A 19696-nucleotide genomic window follows, 5' to 3' on the forward strand; every position below is an offset into this window, starting at 1 on the left:
TATTTCTATCGTCAGTCGATCTGAAAAAAAAAAAAAAAAAAAAAAGAAAAATGAAAAAAAATAGTGCCTTGTTTTCGACTGAAAATGAAATGAAATAAAATAGACGTTCAAAATGTCGCCTTGTTTTCGACTGAAAATGAAATGAAATAAAATAGACGTTCAAACTGTTGCCTTGTTTTCGACTGAAAATGAAATGAAATAAAATAGACGTTCAAACTGTTGCCTTGTTTTCGACTGAAAATGAAATGAAATAAAATAGACGTTCAAACTGTTGCCTTGTTTTCGACTGAAAATGAAATGAAATAAAATAGACGTTCAAACTGTTGCCTTGTTTTCGACTGAAAATGAAATGAAATAAAATAGACGTTCAAACTGTTGCCTTGTTTTCGACTGAAAATGAAATGAAATAAAATAGACGTTCAAAATGTTGCCTTGTTTTCGACTGAAAATGAAATGAAATAAAATAGACGTTCAAACTGTTGCCTTGTTTTCGACTGAAAATGAAATGAAATAAAATAGACGTTCAAAATAGTGCCTTGTTTTCGACTGAAAATGAAATGAAATAAAATAGACGTTCAAAATGTTTCTTTGTTTTCGACTGAAAATGAAATGAAATAAAATAGACGTTCAAACTGTTGCCTTGTTTTCGACTGAAAATGAAATGAAATAAAATAGACGTTCAAACTGTTGCCTTGTTTTCGACTGAAAATGAAATGAAATAAAATAGACGTTCAAAATAGTGCCTTGTTTTCGACTGAAAATGAAATGAAATAAAATAGACGTTCAAAATCTTTCCTTGTTTTCGACTGAAAATGAAATGAAATAAAATAGACGTTCAAACTGTTGCCTTGTTTTCGACTGAAAATGAAATGAAATAAAATAGACGTTCAAACTGTTGCCTTGTTTTCGACTGAAAATGAAATGAAATAAAATAGACGTTCAAACTGTTGCCTTGTTTTCGACTGAAAATGAAATGAAATAAAATAGACGTTCAAAATGTTGCCTTGTTTTCGACTGGAAATGAAATGAAATAAAGTAGACGTTCAAAATGTTGCCTTGTTTTCGACTGAAAATGAAATGAAATAAAATAGACGTTCAAAATAGTGCCTTGTTCTCGACTGAAAATGAAATGAAATAAAATAGACGTTCAAAATAGTGTCTTGTTTTCGACTGAAAATGAAATGAAATAAAATAGACGTTCAAACTGTTGCCTGAAAATGAAAATGAAATGAAATAAAATAGACGTTCAAAATAGTGCCTTGTTTTCGACTGAAAATGAAATGAAATAAAATAGACGTTCAAAATGTTGCCTTGTTTTCGACTGAAAATGAAATGAAATAAAATAGACGTTCAAAATGTTGCCTTGTTTTCGACTGAAAATGAAATGAAATAATTTTGACGTTCAAAATGTCCAGAAGCCACGTGACATATGCATATCCCAGTATATTTGATTTTTCTACACTACTTCTACTGTTCAGAAGTCAATTACATATGTGCATCTCATAACATATTTTGTTGCTGCTCTCTCTCTCTCTCTCTCTCTCTCTATATATATATATATATATATATTATATTGTTCAGAAGCACTTCATCATTATGTACATCCCAGAATGTTATTTTGCTGCCCCCCCCCCTACTCCCCCACCTCTCTCTACTATTCAGAAGCCAATTACTTATGTACATCCCAGAATGTTATTTTGCAGCCCCCCCCCCCCCCCCCCCCCCCAACACCGCCCTCTCTCCCTACTGCTCAGAAGTCAGCCCGATTTAAAAACTGGGACATACTCGTGTGCTGTGACTAAAGGTAATGCAACCCAATCCATCCAATCCAGTCCATCCATCATCCACTCATCTATCCACACATCAATCCATCAATCTATCCATCTACCCATCCTTCCACCCACCCACCCACCCACCCATCCATCCATCCAATCCAGTCCATCCATCCACACATCCATCCATCCACCCATCCATCCATCCATCCATCCATCCATCCACTCACCCACACACCCATCCATCCACCCACCCATCCATCGATCCATCCATCCACCCACCCAGCATCCATCTATCGATCCATCCATCTATCCATTAATCCATCCACCCACCCATCCATCCACTCACTCACCCACCCAACCACCTACCCACCCATCCATCCATCCACCCAACCACCCACCTATCCATCCACCTACCCACCCATCCATCCATCCACCCACCCACCCACTCACCCCATCCACCCACCCACCCATCCATCCACCCATCCATCCACCCATCCACCCACCCATCCATCCACCCACCCATCCATCCACCCACCCACCCACCCACCCATCCACCCACCCACCCATCTCTCGTTCTCACCGACGTGATAGAAGGAAATCCTATCTCATCCCCATCCACCTCATCGATGAAAATGTCTCCATCTCTCTCTCTCTCTCTCTCTCTCTCTCTCTCTCTCTCTCTCTCTCTCTCTCTCTCTCTCCTCAGTCCCACTCAAACCCCTACCCCACCCCACCCAATCCCACAATACCCCCCCCTACCCTACCCCTATCCCAATTCCACCCGCCCCCACCCCACACCCCTATCTCACTGATAGAAAAGAAGTTCGATTCCCCCGCTGTCCTACATCAATGTGAAGGTTGCTTTGCCTGGTGTGGCTACCACCACCACCACCACCACCACCGCTGCTGTTGTTGTTGCTGCTGCTGCTGCTGCTTCTTCAGACCCCAGAGCAATCTTCATCAGCTTTCCTCCCCCTCCTTTCTCCCCCTGGCCCCCCCCCCCCCTCGCCGCCCTCCCCCCCAGCTCATCACTCGATGAAAGAAGTCATATTGAACTGTATGCGCTCCACCATTACCATGTCGGGCATCTGACACAAGAACATTAAGGGGACTGGGTTTTTTTTTTTCTTGTTTTTTTTTTACCCCCCCCCCCCCCCTCCACCCCCCTTTCTTTCTTTATCCCTATCCTGCAAATCCCCCTTTCCCCTCGTTTTTTTTAAATAATGGTGGAAAACGACATTAGGCCGACGTTTTTCTTGATTAAAAAAGCTTTTAGAGATCGTATTGAAGGGGTTGGAAGTGCAAACGAATATTTTTTCATTCTGTTTTCATGTTAATCTTTACTTTTTTTCCTTTTTTTTTTTCTCTTTTTTTTTTGGCATCCTTAATACTCGTTTGAAAAACAGGAGAGATGCATATCGAACTATGCCAGAATAAGACGGAGAAGAAGAAAGGAAGATAGAAAGAAAGAAAGAAAAGAAGAAAAATAAAAAAAGAAGGAAGGAAAGAAGGGAGGAAGAAAGGCGTCGATGTTGACAACGGATACAAACAGAAAAAAAAGAAAGAATAAGATAGATAGACACGACAATGACAATGGCGGTGATGAAGATAAAAAAGAAAAAAAAGAACAGAAAAAAAGGAGAAAAAGAAAAGAAAAGAAAAAAAGAAAACCAATTAATGCTCTCTCTCTCTCTTTAATACGAGGAAAATATTGTACGAGTTCGTGCAGTATTTATCAAAATGTTTATTGCTATATTTCGTTCGTGTACATACATACTTTAGCATAATTACATTTAAGTGTAAAAACAAAACAAAAAAACAACAACAAAAAACACACACACACCAAAAAAAAAACCTACATAAATAACAACCATGTTGCCCGTAAGAAGTGTGAGAATGAGAAATTCAATAAAAGATCTCTCTCTCTCTCTCTCTCTCTCTCTCTCTCTCTCTCTCTCTCTCTCTCTCTCTCTCTCTCTCTCCAACAAAATGAATAGCTTGATCGAGTTTATGCAATGTTTATCAAAATGTTTATCATCAGGATTTGTTCCAGCACATACATAATATGTTAGCATATCTTTTATTCAAGTCAATGAGAAACCCTTATTATCTACAGGAAAAATGAGACTGGGAAGTCAGTAAATTCCATCCCCCCTCCTCTCTCTCTCTCTCTCTCTCTCTCTCTCTCTCTCTCTCTCTCTCTCTCTCTCAATGACGTAAGGAAAAGCTTGCACAAGTTTATGCAATATTTATCAAAATGTGTATTGTGATGTTAGGCTTCAATCATGTACAGTTCTTAATATATAAATCATTATATTTCAATCTAAAGAAAAACCCTTGCTGTCTATAAGAAGTGTAAGAATGGTAAAATCAATAAAGGATCCCTATCTCTCTCTAACACAAGTTTGTGTAATCTTTACTGAAATGTTTATTATTGTGTTAGGTTTCGTTCGTTTCCACATCTAAACATAAACTATCATTATACTAAATTTAAGTTAAATCAAACAAACAAACAAACAGAAAAAAAGTTATCCGTGAGTACTGTGCGAATGGAAAATTCAATAAATGATGAAAAGTTGATCATGTTTTGAAATCCCCGAAAATTATTGAATGTCTTTTTCTTTTAAAACAGTAACAGCAACAACAGCTATGACGGGTGCAATAGCCGAATGGTTAAAGCGCTGGACTTTCAATCTGAGGGTCCTGGGTTCGAATCTCGGTGCACCTGGTGGGTAAAGGTGGAGATTTTTCCGATCTCCCAGGTCAACATATGTGCAGACCTGCTAGTGCCTGAACCCCCTTCGTGTGTGTGCGCACGCAGAAGATCAAATACGCACGTTAAAGATCCTGTAATCCATGTCAGCGTTCGGTGGGTTATGGAAACAAGAATATACCCAGCATGCACAGCCCCGAAAACGGAGTATAGCTGTCTACATGGCGGGGTAAATAAAAAACAAACAAACGGTCATACATGTAAAATGTTACATGTCTGTCTGAGTGTGTATGTGTGTGCGTCTGAAATCTGATTGAATGACACAGGAAACGAATGATGAGCGCCTAGTGGCAGCCGTCAGTCGGCTCTACCCAGGTAGGCAGCCTGTGGTGCAAATGTCCCCGTGTATGTAAAGTGCTTAGAGCTTGGTATCTGACCGTGGATAGGCGCTATAGAAGTATCCACATCAATCAATCAAACAACAACAAACAAATTGACAAGGGAGTGAGAGGTGTGAGATAGTTGCAAACATGCAAAGAGACACAAAACGCACCAGAGCATAATCATGATAGTCAGTCGTGTCCGACTATGACCATCAGAACAACAGAGGAGGCAACTGCTGTTCCGACTATTTTGGGCTAGAATTTGATTATAGTGGAGAGTGTCTTGCCCAAGTACATCCCCACTCTCTCGGCCAAGAGGGTTTTAGGACAGTCGGCGTTGGGATGGTTCCCAAAGGCCAACTAGCCCACAAGGCTGCAGCACTAAGAGCTAGTGCAATTTTGCCTCCTAGTTTGAGAGTCATAGTCCTTCACAAAAGACTAAGCTGTAAATGGTTTCCCATTGACTGGAGAAACCATTGATAATACAGCTCTCACTTTGCTGTTGTAAACTTATGCCAATCTGTGATACAAGCCGAGTGTTGGGCCATAAGAGCAATTAAACCAACCAGACAAACAAACACTCGATCGACAATAAACTTTTCGCATACAAAGATGCTGTCCATTGTTACAAAAGCAAACAGACAAAGAATTGTCAGTGAAGGGTAAAGTGGAACTGTTGAGGGAGGAAAGAGAGAGAGAGAGAGAATAGTCTTTGCAATGATAGAAAATTCAAGGTTTCAGTCAGGACTGGACTGGTCAAAGGCAGCCTGTCTGGCTCCCCTCTAGAGGGAGCTGTGTGATCTTGACAGAAAAATCCCGACCGTTGCTGAAGGATATTGGATATTCTCTCTCTCTCTCTCTCTCTCTCTCTCTCTCTATATATATATATATATATATATGTGTGTGTGTGTGTGTGTGTGTGTGTGTGTGTGTGTGTAAGGCTGTCTGCGAAGGGTTTAATCAACTGACCATTTCAGTTTAGAAGGGCGTTTCAGGTAGCCAATTATAGTTACCTCCCTTCCCAATATCTTTTTTTTTTTTGACATACAAGGTTAAATTTTGAGACATCAAGTGGAAAAAAATCAAACAAACAAACAACCAAGCAACCCCCCCCCCCCCCCCTCCCCCCCTTCAACAATGTCCTCAAGGAAACCTGAAACTGAGAAGAGTTTCAAGTTAACACCATGAGTCAACTTCATCTCCATGTTTGTCTTCGTTCACTTTCAATGGCGACGAATTCGGCTCGTTTCGTTTATGGCTTGCTGGTTGAATAATACTCCGAAAGTTTTATTTTTTGTCAATGCCAATCTTTTTCTTTTTCTTTTTCATCAATGAATACTTGACATTGAATTGTTTGCGCGTGGTTGACAGGTTCAAGGACAAGATATTGTTTGGGTAAATGAAGGTTAAAGAGATTAGGGAGAATATCTGTAATGGAAAGCGCAGACGCATTAACAATTTCCTGAGTTGATGGCGTTAAACCAACACGGTTGTTTGCTGAAAGCTAACCTGGTAATTGATATAAACTCTTCCTTGGGGAAATGGAATAAGCTTTGCAGTGAAGTCAAAATGTCAAGAAAAAAAAAAAAATAAAAAAAATAATCTGACCATTAGTATAATTCATAGAAATGGCCGTGTTTATCAATTTCTATCTATACTTGGTTTTCATCACATAACTTAAAAAAAAATGTAGATTTGGTATCGATCATAAATAGTGTACTAAAATAAGACAGCAGGTTTTTTTTTTTTTTTTTTTTTTTTTTTTTTTTTTGGGGGGGGGGGGGGGGAGGGTTGGTTGGTATTTTTTTTCGTTGGAATTTTGTGTGTGTTGTTTTTGTAATTGTATTCCTCAATCAACAAAAAATAAAAAAAATAAAAAGAAGAAGAAGAAGAAGAAAAAAAAAAGAAAAGAAAAAGGAACCAAAACAAACTCGCAACAGACATAATATAAAGGCCAGTCTGAATGTGTCAATAAACGTGAGAATTTTTAAGAGAGGTTACAGAAATGTGTGTGCTTTTTTTCTTTTGTTTTTGTTTTTGTTTTTTTTCTGAAGAGGGGTACCTCTTCCCCTGTTGCCATTTTTTGCGGACCATTCTCACACATTTCAAAGGTGGAAGAAAGAAACATGAGTACAAGAAGAAGGAGGAGGAGAAGAAGAAGAAGAAGAAGAAGAAGAAGAAGAAGAAGAAGAAGAAGAAGAAGAAGAAGAAGAAGGAGAAGAAGAAGAAGAAGAAGAAGAAGAAGAAAAGAAGGATAAAAACAACAACTACAGCAACAACGATAAAAACAACAACAACAATGGTAACTACAATGACGGCAACGACAAGAAGACGAAGAGGAAGAAGACAAACAAATAATAATAATAATAATAGTAACAACAACAACAATAATAATAATAATAATAATAATAATAATAATAATAATAATAATAATAATACTTATATAGCGCTGAATCATGTGCAGAGACAAATCTAAGCGCTTTCACACCAGTCATTCACACGCATGCATAACTCTAAAATTGAAGAAACTGAAGACAAGGAAGAGGTAGGGGAGGGAGGCTATCTTGTGAAGAGGTGGGTTTTAAGGCCAGACTTGAATGAGCTGAGTGCGGAGATCTGACGAAGCGAAAGAGGAAGTTCGTTCCAAATGCAAGGTCCAGAGACAGAGAAAGAACGGCGTCCAACAGTGGAGTGTTTGAATCTGGGTATGCGTAAACAGAGTGGATCCGAAGCCGACCGTAGAGAGCGAGATGGAGTGTAGAAGTGAAAGTAGGAAGGGGCAACAACAACAACAACAACAATAACAACAACAACAATGACAACGACATCAACAAACACAATTAGTACAACCACCACCACAATGACAACCGCAACAACAACATCGTTAACAACAACAGCAACAGCAACAATAGCAACAACAACAACAACAACAACAGCAACAGCAACACCACCACCACCAACAACAACAATAAGCAGGCTTATGAAATGATACTACAGCAGCATGAAGTAGGAAAGTCCGGTCCAATGCATTCAGTCGATTCTACTTCATATGAAATCGGTCATAATCAATAGAAAAATACAAGGAATTTTATTTGTTTCGTCCTGTATGGATGTCTGTCTGTCTGCAAGGGTCTCTCTCTCTCTCTCTCTCTCTCTCTCTCTCTCTCATTGTCTAGAAAAGGAAAGCATGGAGTACAAATGGTTTCAGGAGCTGTTGAATTATTTTTTTTTATTGCTTTTTTGCTGATGATGTAATACTTCTATCTGATACAGTTGTGGGACTGCAAAATCCATTAAACATTCTAAAACAAGAAGCAGACAGGTTGTGTCTAACTGTTGATTTGGACAAAACAAATATAATTGTATTTCAAAAAGGTGGGCATCGTTCGGTCCATGAAAAATGGCGATATGGAAATACGGAAGTTAAAGTGACTAAATACCTACAAATATCTAGGATTGATTTTCACAACAAAGTTAAGTTTGAACACAGCATGGACCGAAATGTGCAGGAAGGGGAAAAAGGGGGTTGTTGAAATTATTAGAGCTATGCAAAAATTAAAGTCTATTGACCCTTCACTTTACTGGAAACTCTTTAGCACACAGATAGAGCCGGTGCCCACATATGCAGCAGAAATTTGGGGCATCTACGAGAATAAACAAATGGAAATCATTCATACATTTGCAATAAAACGTTGGTTTTTTTTTTGTTTTTTTTTTTTTTTTTTAATATAACACTTCATTCATCTAATCAAGTAGCATATGGGGAAACGGGTATATATCCACTGAAAATTCGTACAACAATTAAGTGCATAAAGTATTGGTTAAAACTTGTTAAATTACCGCCGACAAGACTGTGTAAGCAGGCTCATGAAATGTTACTTCAGCAGCATGAAGAAGGAAAGAAAAACTGGATAGACAATGCAAAAAATGTTCTAGTCAAAGATGGGTTTGGAATAGTATGGATTAGCCAAGGAGTTGGGAGTGATGGCGCATTTATTTCGGAATTTAAGGATCGTCTTATCAACATATACAAGCAAAACTGGCATTCAGACATGGAAGAAAATGCAAGAAATAATTGGTATTTTTCGTTCAATTTTTTTTTTTTTTTTTACAGTCGGAAAAATACATTTCTATAATTACAAATAAATGGCAACGGTGTCTCCTTGCTCGATTTCGATCCAGGACCTTAGGGCTAAATACAAATAGAGCATGGTTTATTCAAAATAGTGAGAGTGATAGTGTATGTCAGTTGTGTCATCAGGATTTAGAAAATGAGGATCATTTTGTTTTCCATTGTAAGGAATACAGTGTTATTAGAAATGATTATACATTCTTTACACATCCGTTTGCATTAAGACATGATCTTGTAGCTATCATTTCATCAAATAATGAAGACATCCTATTTTTCACTCTCCAAATATATTGTAGAAGCATATAACATTCGAAGGAAAAGATTAACCGAACGATCGTTTTAACATGATAGAAACATAATGTAGAATAAAATATAAGATCCATAACTCAATTTAGATTGGTAAATAACCAAAAAGAGGCTCGGCTGCAAAGTTGGATGGTCATATGTTCCAGTTACTTAGTATTATGCATGAGTAATATGGAATATGTTGTATTAATGTCGAGGGTGTGAATGTATGAGTGTTTGTGCGTTTATGAATATGTACTTATTTGCTTGTTATTTCTCCTTATTTTTCGTTTTGCTTTTTCTTTTCGTCGTTTGCTAAAATAAGCTGAATAATCCCCCTTGGCACTAGAGCTGTAAAACGCTATTTGCCAATAACAAAAAGTCATTGTCATTGTCACACACACACACACACACACACACACACACACACACACACACACACACACACACACACACACACTCTCTCTCTCTCTCTCTCTCTGTCTCTATGTCTCTCTCTCTCACTCTCTCTCTGTCATTCTGTCAGAATACATTTTTTTCATGGCCTTTCGGTACAGGATTTTTTCTTTCTTTTTTTTCTCTCTTCTTCTTATACATACCCCTCTTATGGGAGAGCGCAAGATGTAAACAAAAATGCCGTAGTTGATAAACTGTTACTCTCATTAATAAAGATTTAGTCTTATCTTGTCTTGACTCTCCCTCCATCTCTCCGTCCCTCCCTCCCTCTCTCCCTCTCTCTCTCTCTCTCTCTTTGTCACTTTGTTTCTTTTCCTTCGTTTCTGTCTCTGTCCTTCTTTGTTTTTCCACCCTCTCTGTCTCTCTTTCCCACCCAGACACACACACACACACACACACACACAGACACACACACACACACACAGGCACATACACAGACAGACAGACAGACAGACAGACACACACACACACACACACACACACACACATACACACACACAGAGAAGCAGACAGACACACACACACACACACACACACACACACACACACACACACACACACACACACACACACACACACACACACACACACACACACACACACGTCCCATGAATTGAATTGCTATATCACCGAAATGTCCAATAATCTTTTACACAGGGTCAAAAAATGCTTTTATGTGACTTTTGACCAAAAGGCTTTTAGGTGATTTCGGAATAAGGAAATTGCTTAAATGCCAGCACTAAATGGAGGAAAAAAAGAAAGAAAAAAAAAAGGACAGGGAAGTTCTAGTAGAAACGAAGAAACAGATATGAAAAAAAGAGAGAGAGAGAGAAGGACTTAGAGCAAGAAGTAAAGAAAGAAAGAAAGAGAGGGAAGAGAGAAACACAGAGACAGACAAGTATACAGAGAGAGAGAGAGAGAGAGAGAGAGAGAGAGGATGACAGAGGGAGAAAGAGACAGACAGGCAGACAGACAGAAAGAGACAGTGACAGAGAACGATGTATCTCCCCTTTCCCGCCCCCTCACCCTCCCTCCCCAACCCCCCCACTCCCCCCCCTCTCCCTCCCCCCCCCCCAAAAAAAAAGGAAGTGGGAGAAGGAGGTTGACATTTAATTAATCCAAAGTAACAAGACGACATGAAGAAACGAAGAGGGAAAGGAAAAGAAAGAAAGAAAGAAAGAAAGAAAGAAAGAAACGACAAGAAAGACATGGAATCGGAAGACAGAAGACAACAGGAGCTAGAAGAAGAAGAAAGAGGAGGAGGAGGAGGAGGAGGAAGAGGAGGAATAAGAAGAGAAGAAGGAAGAAGAAGGTGGAGGAGGCAGACGAAGAGAAGGATGAAGAGGAGGAAGATGAAGAGAAGAAGAATGAGGAGGAGGAAGACAAGAGGAGGAGGAAGAGGAGGAATAGGAGGAAGAAGAAGAAGAAGAGAAGAAGAAGGAAGAAGGTGGAGAAGGAAGACGAAGAGAAGGAGGAATAGGAGGAAGCTGAGGAAGAAGGTGGAGGAGGAAGACAAGAGAAGAAGGAGGAAGAGAAGGAAGACGAAGAGAAGAAGAAAGATGAGGAGGAAGACAAGAGGAGGAGGAAGAGGAGGAAGAAGAAGAGAAGAAGAAGGAAGAGGAGGAATACGAAGAGAAGAAGGTGGGCGAGAAAGATGAAGAAGAAGGAGGGGGAAGACGAAGAGGAGGAGGAAGAAGAAGGAGGAGGAAGAGATGGATTAGGAGGAAGAAGAAGAGGGAGGAGGAGGAGGAAGAAGAGAAGGAGAAGGAAGAAAAAGAGGGAGGAGAAGGATGAAGAAGAAGGAGGAGGAAGAGATGGATGAGGAGGAAGAAGAAGAGGGAGGAGGAGGAGGAAGAGAAGGGGGAGGAGGAGGAAGAAGAAGAGGGAGGAGGAGGAAGAAGAGAAGGAGGAAGAGGAGGAAGAGAAGGAGGAGGAAGAAGAGAAAGAGGAGGAGGAAGAAGAGGAGAAGGAAGAAGAAGAGAGAGGAGGAGGAAGAAGAAGGAGGAGGAAGAAGAGAAAGAGGAGGAGGAAGAAGAGGAGAAGGAAGAAGAAGAGGGAGGAGGAGGAAGAAGAGGAAGGAGGAGGAGAGAGGATGGAAGAGGAGGAGGAAGAAGAGGAGAAGGAAGAAGAGGAAAAAGAGAAGGAGGAAGAGGAGGAAGAGAAGGAGGAGGAAGAAGAAGAGATGGAGGAGGAGGAAGAAGAAGAGGGAGGAGGAGGACGAGGAGGGAAAAGAGGAGGACTGAGGAAGGAGGAGGGAAGAGGAGGAGGGCTGATGGATGAGCGGGATGAAGACAAGATCACTTTCCTTTGACATCAAGTTGTCAGAGAGAGAGAGAGAGAGAGAGAGAGAGAGAAGGGGGAGAGAGAGAGAGGGGGGGGGGGGAGAAGGCGTGTGTGTGTGTGTGCGTGTGCGGGGATGTGCTTGAACCGGAAAGGTGGTTGGTGTGGGGTGGTGGGGGCGTGGGGGTGAGGGGGGGGGGGAAGTAAAGGGTGATTCCGTAGGAACACAGACTACTACAACAGGCAGAAAGCGGATTAGCGCAATCCCTTGATGCACCTCTGGACGCCATCACTCTGCCCACAGAAAAGGTCAACACTGAGGCCCCACCCCTTACCCCCCCCCCCCCCCCCCCCTCCCCCCCCCCCCACCCCCACACACACCCCCTCTCCAATGTCCACTCTCTGTCTGACCTTGCCCCGTACGCCTTCTCGGTCAAAAGGACACTACTCCAGCAGACCACTGTTTGGTCGCGGACTTTTTTTTTTTTTTTTTCTTTTTTCCCTCCTTTTCCTGCAAACAGAGAGGGGACGCTACTCTTCTTACCGCAGTGGCGAAAGGTGGGGGGCTGTAATCTGCTGTTATGTGGACGGGTGAATGTGCTTCGTCGTGTCATGGAGGGTGACCGCCCTTAGATTAGGGGGGGATTCTGTCATTGATGAAGTAATTGGTTACGGATGTTGTTGTGTACTGCCGCTAGGAAGCGTTTGATGCCGGGGGCATTTTGGGAATGGTATAGTAATCGCTATCGTGTCTTTGTGTGGCGTTGGTTTCATAATTATAATTATCATCCTCTGTGAGAGAGAAGAAGAAAGAAGAAAAGTGTTGGCTTTTGCTATTGTTGGTATTAATCTCCTCTCTCTGTCTCTGTGTCTCTGTCTCTGTCTGTCTGTCTCTGTCTCTTTTTTGTGTGTTATTTTATATTATTATTATTATTATTATTATTATTATTATTATTATTATTTGTTGTTGTTGTTGTTGTTGTTGTTGTTGTTATTCTATTTATCTTTTTTTTTTTCTCGAGGCCTGACTAAGCACGTTGGGTTACGCTGCTGGTCAGGCATCTGCTTGGCAGATGATGGTGTAGCGTATATGGATTTGACCGAACGTAGTGACGCCTCCTTGAGCTACTGATACTTATACTGATACTCTCTGTCTCTGTCTCTGTCTCCCTCTCTCTCCGTCTCTCTCTCTCTGTCTATCTGTCTGTCTCTGTATCTCTGTCTGTCCTTCTGTGTCTCTTTCTGTTTCTGTCTCTGTCTGTCTGTCTGTCTGTCTGACTTTCAGGCAAGTTCTCCCTCCAGTTCTATGGTCTGTGTCTGTCTATATCTATCTCTGTCTCCGCCTATCTCTGTCTGCCTCTCTCTCTCTGTGTCTGTCTGCCCCCCACCTCTCTCTCTCTTTCTCTCTCTGTCTCTGTCGTTCTCTCTCTCTCCCTCTCTCTCTGTTTCTGTTTGTCTGTCTCTGTCTCTCTCTCTCTATCTGTCTGTCTGCCACCCCCCCTCTCTCTCTCTTTCTCTCTCTGTCTCTGTCGTTCTCTCTCTCCCCCCTCTCTCTCTCTGTCTCTGTTTGTCTGTCTCTGTCTCTCTCTATCTGTCTGTCTCTACATCTCTGCCTGTCCTCTGTGTCTCTTTCTGTTTCTGTCTCTGTCTGTCTGTCTGACTTTCAGGCAAGTTCTCCCTCCAATTGTATGGTCTGTGTCTGCCTATATCTATCTCTGTCTCCGCCTATCTCTGCCTGTCTGTCTCTCTGTCTGTATGTCCCCCCTCTCTCTCTTTCTCTCTCTGTCTCTGTCGTTCTCTATTTCTCTCTCTCTCTCACTCACTCTCTCTCTCCCCCCCTCTCTGTCTCTGTTTGTCTGTCTCTGTCTCTCTCTATCTGTCTGTCTCTATATCTCTGTCTGTCCTTCTGTGTCTCTTTCTGCTTCTGTCTCTGTCTGTCTGTCTGACTTTCAGGCAAGTTCTCCCTCCAATTGTATGGTCTGTGTCTGTCTATATCTATCTCTGTCTCCGCCTATCTCTGTCTGCCTCTCTCTCTGTGTCTGTCTGACCCCCCCCTCTCTTTCTCTCTCTGTCTCTGTCGTTCTCTCTCTCTCTCTCTCTCTCTCTCTCTCTCTCTTCCCTCTCTCTGTCTGTCTGTCTGTCTCTCTGTCTGTCTGCCACCTCCTATCTCTCTCTCTTTCTCTCTCTGTCTCTGTCGTTCTCTCTCTCTCTCTCTCTCTCTCTCCCCTCTCTCTCTCTGTCTCTGTTTGTCTGTCTCTGTCTCTCTCTGTCTGTCTCTATATCTCTGTCTGTCCTTCTGTGTCTCTTTCTGTTTCTGTCTCTCTCTATCTGTCTGCCTCTGTATGACTATCTCTCTCTCTGTTTCTGTCTGTCTGTCTGTCTGTCTGTCTGTCTCTGTCTGCCTCTCTCTGACTTTCTCTCTCTCTGTTTCTGTCTGTCTGTCTGTCTCTGTCTGCCTCTGTCTGACTTTCTCTCTGTTTCTGTCTGTCTGTCTGTTTCTCTGTCTGTCTCTGTCTGACTTTCTCTCTGTTTCTGTCTGTCTGTCTGTCTCTGTCTGTCTATGTCCTACTTTCTCTCTCCCTCTGTCTCTGTCTGTCTGTGTCTGACTTTCTCTCTCTCTCTGTTTCTGTCTGTCTGTCTGTCTCTGTCTGTCTTTCTCTCTCTCTGTTTCTGTCTGTCTGTCTGCCTCTGTCTGACTTTCTCTCTCTCTGTTTCTGTCTGTCTGTCTGCCTGTCTCTGTCTGCCTCTCTCTGACTTTCTCTCTCTCTGTTTCTGTCTGTCTGTCTGTCTCTGTCTGACTTTCTCTCTCTCCGTTTCTGTCTGTCTGTCTGTTTCTCTGTCTGTCTCTGTCTGACTTTCACTCTGTTTCTGTCTGTCTGTCTGCCTTTGTCTCATTCTGTCTCTCTCTGTCTGTCTGTCTCTGTCTGCCTCTGTCTGACTTTCTCTCTCTCTGTTTCTGTCTGTCTGTCTGTCTGTCTCTGTCTGTCTATGTCTGACTTTCTCTCTCTGTGTTTCTCTCAGTCTGTCTGTCTCTGTCTGCCTCTGTCTGACTTTCTCTCTCTCCGTTTCTGTCTGTCTGTCTGTCTCTGTCTGCCTCTGTCTGACTTTCTCTCTCTCCGTTTCTGTCTGTCTGTCTGTCTGTGTCTCTGTCTGTCTGTGTCTGACTTTCTCTCCGTTTCTGTCTGTCTGTCTGTCTGTCTGTCTCTGTCTGCCTCTGTCTGACTTTCTCTCTCTCCGTTTCTGTCTGTCTGTCTGTCTGTGTCTCTGTCTGTCTGTGTCTCTCTGTTTCTGTCTCTGTCTCTGTCTCTCTCTCTCTTCTCACTGTCTGCATACTCGTGTGTCTGTTTGTCTGACTTACAGGCAAGTTCTCCCTCCAATTCTGTGTCTTTCTGTCTTTGTCTGCCTTTCTCTCTCTCTCTCTCTCTCTCTCTCTCTCTCTCTCTCTCTCTCTCTCTCTTTCTCTCTCTCTCTGTCTCTCCTTAACTGTAGGCAGAAAGCACTAGAAAATGGGCAGACAGTATAAAGAATCAAGTAAAAGGTACGTGATTATATACAGATGACCCCTAACGCTAATGAATAAACGGATTCACTAATTATTATATAAGCAAATGAATTATGACCGTGGATGGTCCACATGTTGTTTGCTCTTTTGTTGTTCTTTTCCCTTACTCTTTTCTTGCGTACAGTTGTTGCGGTGTGTGTTTCGTGGTATTTGCTTAATTAGCTTTTTGTAATCCCCCCCCCCCCTTGTCAAAATGGCTGTAAATGCTTTTGACAATAAATCATCAATCAATCAATCAATCTCTCTATCTCTCCGTTTCTCTGTCTCTGTCTGTCTGTGTGTCTGCCTCTCTCTCTCTCTCTCTCTCTCTCTTCTCTCTGTCTCTCTCTGTGTGTCTGCCTGTCTGTCGTTCTGTTTCTCCTTGCAGCTCTGCGATCGGTGTCTCAGACGCTTTTCTCTCTCTCTCTCTCTCTCTCTCTCTCTCTCTCTCTCTCTCTCTCTCTCTCTATTCAGCTGTCGCCGTTCCACTTTCCAACACACCCTCTGAGACAAATGTGTCTGCCCTCTGCCTGCCGCTCTGCTCTGTCTCCATGAAAAGCACGGGTCTTAATCTCACCATCCACATGATATTACGTGGAACTTTCCGTCGTCAGCTTTTTCTTCAGTCATCATTTCCGTCGTCATGATCAACATGATCATCATCGTCGTCGTCGTCGTCATGATCATCGTCGTCATCGTTGTCGTCATCATCATGATGATGGTGATCACCTTCTTTTTCTTCTTCCTCTTCTTCTTCTTCTGCAATGATCTATTTGATTTTCATTATTACTGTTATCATCATCATCATCACCATCATCGTCGTCATTATTATTATTATTATTATCATCATCATCATCATCATCATTATTATTATCATTATTATTATTATTATCACCATCATCATCATCATTATTATGAAAACGAGCCCTCACTGAAAGCACTCCTAAGTCGCCTTCGCCTTCACCCCCCCCCCCCACATCCCCCCCACCACGCCCCCCCCCCCCCCCATCAATATCTTACTCATTCATCCGCCCGCCCCCTTCGCCTCCAACCCCCCCCCCATCACCCCCGTACCACCAACTCTACCAACCACTCCTTCCTTCCCAATAAAGATTCCCTTTACCCCCTCCCCCTGCCCTCGCCCCCCCGCCCCCCTATCCTATCCTATCCCATCCAGCCTCTCTCGCGAACACACCCTATCCTCTGTCCTGCACTGTCCTACCCTCCCCCTTCCTTCCTTCCTTCCTTCCTTCCCTTCTTTCTTTCCCTGATCGCCAATATCCCTTTTATTTTCGCATTCGTCTTACTACCCCTGTCCTCTTTCCCGAGTATTGCAAGGGGAGGCCGTCCCCCACGATCATGACAAGTGTAACTGCCATAAACAGCGACTCTCCCATCGGGAAGGCTGAGACAGCGATTGAGACAAAACAAGACGAAGGAGAAGAAGGGAGAAAAAGAAAGAGAAAGAGAAGGAGAAGGAGGAGGAGGAGAAGAAGGGGTGGGGGTGGGGGGGTGGGGGGGGGGGGGGGGAGTAACAAGAAGCTGGAGGAAGAGGAGGAGGAGGAGGAGGAGAATGAGGATGAAATCAAGTCATTGGTGATAGCCCAGCCGACCGCAAGGGACCGACTCCTGACTGAGAAGAAGAAGAAGAAGAAGAAGAAGAAGAAGAAGAAGAAGAAGAAGAAGAAGAAGAAGAAGAAGAAAGCAACAACTAGAAAAAGAAGAGGGAGAGGAGGAGGAGGAGGAGGAGGAGGAGGAGAAGAAGAAGAAGAAGAAGAAGAAGAAGAAGAAGAAGAAGAAGAAGAAGAAGAAGAAGAAGAAGAAGAAGAAGAAGAAGAAGAAGAACTTTCTGTAGCGCTGCCGACAAGGGTAGGACCTTGCTGTTCTGAAGGGCTTGCAGCACTGACAGAGCATCTGTCAGGGAGACAGCCATCCAAGGTTGTCTGTTATTGCAACCACGAGGAGCTGGGGAAAGCAACGTCATTCATCGCCATTTATATCTATACCCCGTCTCGCCAGCTCCGTTCTTCCTCTGATACTCGACTTCTTAGGATACCTCACGTCAGAAGTAAGACGTATGGATACAGATCGTTTTCTTTTCAATCGCCAAAGACGTGGAACAAGCTACCTGATAACATCCGTCATTCTGATTCCCTCGCATCTTTTAAATCTCGTCTCAAAACTCACTTTTTCCCTCAGCAATAAGTTAAATTGTGGCAGGTCCATTTCCTTTGCATTAGCTGTGCTTGACTATGTGTGTATACATATGTATGTGTACATAACTACATGTATGCATATGAATGTGCATTGTGTATGCGTGTGTTTAGGTAAGTTTGTGCCTGCCTATGTGTTTGTATGTGTTAGGGTAGCTGTTAGATACACATGTATGCTAAAATGTATGTATGCAGTGTGTGTGTGTGTGTGTGTGTGTGTAGTCATATTTTGGTGTATGTTTGTGTGTGTGTGTGTAGTCATATTTTGGTGTGTGTGTATGTAACATTGATGTAATGTTTTATGTTAACAAAAGCGTTTTTGTAAAGCATGTAGAGCAGATTTCTGGACAGTGTGCTATATAAGTATCTATTATTATTATTATTATTATTATTATTATTATTATTAATATTATTATTATTATTATTATTATTATTATTATCGCCAGAGCTGGACTGATGGTGTCGCTGTGAACGTCAAGAGAACAATACATGGTGGCTGTGGTGCTTCTGCTGATACCTGTGTGTGTGTGTGTGTGTGTGTGTGTGATGGTGTCGCTGTGAACGTCAAGAGAACAATACATGGTGGCTGTGGTGCTTCTGCTGATACCTGTGTGTGTGTGTGTGTGTGTGTGTGTGTGTGTGTGTGTGTGTGTGATGGTGTCGCTGTGAACGTCAAGAGAACAATACATGGTGGCTGTGGTGCTTCTGCTGATACCTGTGTGTGTGTGTGTGTGTGTGTGTGTGTGTGTGTGTGTGTGTGTGATGGTGTCGCTGTGAACGTCAAGAGAACAATACATGGTGGCTGTGGTGCTTCTGCTGATACCTGTGTGTGTGTGTGTGTGTGTGTGTGTGTATAATGGTATCTGTCTTCTGGGTTATATCTGGGGTGCTGGAGGCGCCACTTTATTCCTTGCTGTGCTTTGATGATTGTCTTGATTTCATCGTATGACACCAGTTTGTTGGCCTGCTCCTTCTGTGTACCGTCTTTTGCCAGAATGTCTGCTTTTTCGTTGCCTCTGATGTCACAGACGACGAACACACATCATTATACAGTGCGTATCGCCACGCACGCTGATGTACATACAAATTCTTTTATCTGAAAGACTTTTCAAAATAAACCAGTTGTCTAATATTGAGTGATATTTTCTTAAACCAGCTTGATTTTCTATAAGTATTTCATTTGTTCCGAGAAAAATGGACAATTTTTTTTTCAGCACAGAACTAAACACAGCTCAACAATCTGTAGTTATAGTAATGATTCGAGAATAGTGGACAATATGTTTTTTTTTTTTTTTTTTTTTTTTTTTTTTTTTCTCAGTACAGATGTTGAATGGAGTGATGGCCTAGAGGTAACGCGTCCGCCTAGGAAGCAAGAGAATCTGTGCGCACTGGTTCGAATCACGGTACAGTCTCCAATATTTTCTCCCCCTCCACTAGACTTTGAGTGGTGGTCTGGACGCTAGTCATTCGGATGAGACGATAAACCGAGGTCCCGTGTGCAACATGCTCTTAGCGCACGTAAAAGAACCCACGGCAACAAGAGGGTTGTTCCTGGCAAAATTCTGCCGAAAAATCCACTTCGAAAGGAAAACAAATAAAGTTGCACCCAGGGGAAAAAAAAAAGAAAAAAAAAGGGGGGTGGGGGGTGGGGGCGCTCTCAGTGTAGCGACGCGCTCTCCCTGGGGAGAGCAGCCCGAATTTCACACAGAGAAATCTGTCATGACAAAAAAGAGAAATACAAATACAAATGTTAACAGCCCCCATTAGCCAGCCTACAGTTCAACACAGTCATATTTATCTTCTTCCCCCTTATAAATGGGCTATATAAAACCAGTCATCCAAACTTCTGGTACATCTTCTGAATATGATTTTTTTTTTTTTTTTTTTTTGAACAGTTTGCCCTGTAGTACTGGTTTAC

This window comes from Babylonia areolata, chromosome 17 (assembly GCF_041734735.1).
Source record: "Babylonia areolata isolate BAREFJ2019XMU chromosome 17, ASM4173473v1, whole genome shotgun sequence".
Lineage (NCBI taxonomy): Eukaryota > Metazoa > Mollusca > Gastropoda > Neogastropoda > Buccinidae > Babylonia > Babylonia areolata.